The sequence below is a fragment of the Arachis ipaensis genome, chromosome B09 (genome assembly GCF_000816755.2).
Source record: "Arachis ipaensis cultivar K30076 chromosome B09, Araip1.1, whole genome shotgun sequence".
NCBI classification, from domain to species: domain Eukaryota; kingdom Viridiplantae; phylum Streptophyta; class Magnoliopsida; order Fabales; family Fabaceae; genus Arachis; species Arachis ipaensis.
Window position 1 is genome coordinate 130,273,669 of NC_029793.2, and position 3,974 is coordinate 130,277,642.

A 3,974-nucleotide genomic window follows, 5' to 3' on the forward strand; every position below is an offset into this window, starting at 1 on the left:
TAAAAGTGCAAGAAGATAGCTTATGAAAGCAGGTAACATAGAAATTCAAGCATTGGACCCTCACTGATAATGTATGTACGCTCTAATCTCTAGTGTATAGGGTAATCACTCTATTCTTCTCTAGTCATGTTTTCTAACTTTTATTTTTCTCCTAACCAATCAACAACAGTTAATATACCAATGCAAACATCATGAGGTCTTTTCAGGGTTGTAATGGGGCCAAGGTGCAGGTAAGGGTATATATATGGCTAAGTGAGCTTTATAAATTGAATCTTTAATTAACCTAAGCTCTCACCTAATATACATATATTCTATATACTTTTAAATTCATGCCTAGCTACCCATAATTCCCTTTTTCAACCCATACTCGTGTTTCAACTTTGTATTTTAATTCTATCATATGTGCATTGATCTTTGAATTCTGAATTTAACATTGGGGTAATTTTGTCTCCTTATTTATTTGTTTATCATCTTTTTTTTTTGAATTGAAATAAATAAAGCTTATCAATGCACATAGATTTTTTATTCTTATAGTTTCACATGAATAGGTATCCAAATTCCCTTTAAATTTTCATGACACATTCCCTTAACAACTTTTGTTCCCACAATTTCCCATACTTAACTAGCACACATAATTCTATCTTAAGCTAACCAAAGATTCAATTTGGGATATGCAATTGTTTTTCAGCTTAAGGTTAGTAATACGGTAAAATATAGAACAAATGGAGTTTTAAAGGCTCAAAGTGGTTAACAAGGGTAATTGAAAAGGGTAGGCTTGATTTGGATAAGTGAGTTTAAACAAATAATGGCCTCAATCATGTGCAAGCATGTAAATATAATAAATATTGGACATATAAGATAAAACAAAATCTAGATTACAATCATAGAGAAGTAAACACACAAGAATAAAATAATTATGGTTAAATAATGTAACCATACATAAAGGCTCAAATCTTTCACAGGTTGTGTGTTCTTTAACTCAAACATCATGTTCCAAATACAACTCAAGCAGATTTATCATAAAAATTTTGAAAAATTAGTGAAATTTTATTCCATAGATTTTTAAAAGAAACTTATTGTCTTTTCAATCAAGTAGAACATGCATGCAACTATTCTAACCTATGCAATTTATTCTATTCTATAAAGGGAAGAAAATCTAACTAAAATATTCTAATTATTGGTGTACAGAGAAGAGAAATTACCTCCGGAAGTCAGGTACTGACCGACCTCCCCACACTTAAGGCTTTGCACCGTCCTCGGTGCCATCTGTCAGGAACAGGGGTGGGATGGTGGCAGTATCTCCACAGTCGGGACTATCATGGCTCCCGGTGCTGGTAAAAGAAGTGGAGTCCGGAGTGTCTGAGTCCTTGAATTTTCCCATGATCAGCTCCTTGAGGTATGTGAATCGGCACTTGTTACGGCACTCTCTCAACTTAGCTTTCAGTTCATGCCGATCCAATTTTTCAAGTATCTGCTGGAGAAATTTCTCAGTTGTAGATGCTTGTGGTGTTGAAGAAGGAATATCTGCAACTGGCTCAGCAGGCTGGCTTGTAGTGGCTGCTGAAAGTCTGAGGTATTTCCCGTTAGGGACATATTGATCATCCCGTGGAAGTATGGCTTTGGTGTCCCCAGCTCTGTAGGAGACTCCGGCTGCTGAGACAAGATCTGAGACCAGGGCGGGAAAAGGTAGGTTGCCCACGATTTGTACGTGCTCCATAGCATTCTGGATGTGTCTTGAGAGATTCAGAGGTTGGTCTGTAAGGATGCACCATAGTAGAACAGCCATGTCTGCAGTGAAGGAGGACTCATGAGTGCTCGGAAAGACGTAATGGGACATGATCTGTGCCCATACGCGAGCCTCCAAGGTAAGTGCGGAAGCCAAGATTCCCTTAGAGCGGGTACGGTGGTATCTGTAGATCCAACGGCTGCCAGGTAATGCGATGACTCCGAGAACAGAGTCCCAGTCAAATTGGTATCTCTGGCGCTGAAGGGTGGCTTCTTGAAAAGCGTCTATTCCAGCTGGAATAGGGGGAAGGCTCAGAGCTTGCTGAATGGCCTCTTCTGTGATGGGGACTTGTTGCTGCCGGACATAAACAGACTGCAGGGTCGGTATGTAGAAGTTGGAGTAGAACTCAACTACCCAAGATAGATTGACCTGCCTCGGCTGCCTCCGTAAGAAACCCCATTGTCTTCGTTCAATTTGCGGCTCAACAAAGGAGGCAATGTTGGATGGGAGGATAAGAAGGTATTCATTGTTATAGTTCCTTTCTGCTAGGATAGGGAACATCTGCTCACAGTAGCGATTGGGAAATCGTTTGTATTGACAATTAAATTTAATTAATAAAATATGAAAGGAAATTTGTGAAAAGCAAGCATTGTATATTAGAGTAAAATAATGTGAAGAAGTGCATAATGCCATATGGGCTTTTTCACAAACACATAGCATGCATAAGCTCTAAGCTCTTGAAAGTATGAATTTGAACATGCAAGCAATCCCTTAAAAAGTAATATATATGATTGTCAAACAAATTTATAACAAACCATAAGCATATAAAGATAAATAATAACTCACATAGATAGGTAACACCAAGTAAAAAGGAAAAGAAAAGAAAAGAAAATAAGAACAATGAAGAAAAGATAAGAAGATAACATATGAAAATAAGAAGAATAATAGAAAAGTGAGAAAGAAGAAAAGAAAAAATCTCGTTAATGGTGGTGAGAAAGATAGAGAATGAAAGGTGAGATAGAAAGGGGAAGGGAGAAAGAAGAAAGAAGGAGGGAAAAGAACAAGTAGGATTTGGAGGAGAGAAAGATAAGATAATTTGGCAACTGGGGTTGAGCTGTGCGGCGCATGCGACGCGGCCGCGGAAGGCACGCGTTCGCGTGGTTGCGCTCCAGGTAAGGTGACGCGATTGCGTCGGTCACGCGGTCGCGTGACCTATGTTGCGCTACTGGCGCGAGTGCAGCCTCGCTCCAGCACAACTCTCTGTTCGATTCATTTTAATTGCGAAAATTGGGTGACGCGATCGCGTGGGTCACGCGATCGCATGAGTGTGCGTTATAAAATGGGTGATGCGGCCGTGTCAGCGACGCGGTCGCGTGACAAGGATTGTGCTTCCAACACCAATCCAGCATCACTCTCGCACAGAATGCGACTGTGCACCCTTTTACGTCGAAAACCCAGGGCACGTGGCCGCGTGGGAGGCCATGATTTCCATGCGACGCGGTCGCGTGGGGTAATTTGTGCCATTGGCACGACTCCAGCGCTGCTCCTGCGTAACTTTCTGTTTATTTTTATTTTTCTTTACTCCCCCTGCCACGCGGACGCGTTGCTGGTGCGATCGCGTCGCGTGGCGAAATTTTAAAAAAAATATATATATAAGGACATGTAGGTGTAAAAGCATGAAAGTATTAATAAAGAGAAGAGTTATTGAAGAAGAAAAAAAACTAAAAGTGAAGAAAAGAACGATCATACCGCGGTGGGTTGTCTTCCACCAAGCACTTTGCTTTAACGTCCGTAAGTTGGTCGCTCCACTAGCTCAATCAGCTGCTTTGTGGGGATCTTCCAAGTGGAGGATCTCAAGCTCCTTGCTTTTCTGCACCTTCTCATTATGGTACAGCTTCAGGCGGTGTCCATTAACCTTAATAAGTTTAGAGCTTAAAGGATGGTGTAGGTGATAAACTCCGTACGGTTCAGACTTTTCTACTCTGTATGGACCTTCCCATCTTGATCTTAACTTACCGGGCATCAGCCTTAGTCGAGATTTGTAAAGGAGGACGAAATCTCCAGGTTGAAATTCTTTCTTCTTGATGTTTCGATCATGCACAGCTTTCATCATTTCCTTGCAAATTCTGGAATTCTCATAAGCTTCTAGGCGAAGGTTCTCCAGTTCCTGCAGTTGCAACTTCCTTTCAGCTCCAGCCTTCTCAATTTCCATGTTGCACTCTTTAACTGCCTAGAAGGCTCTGTGTTT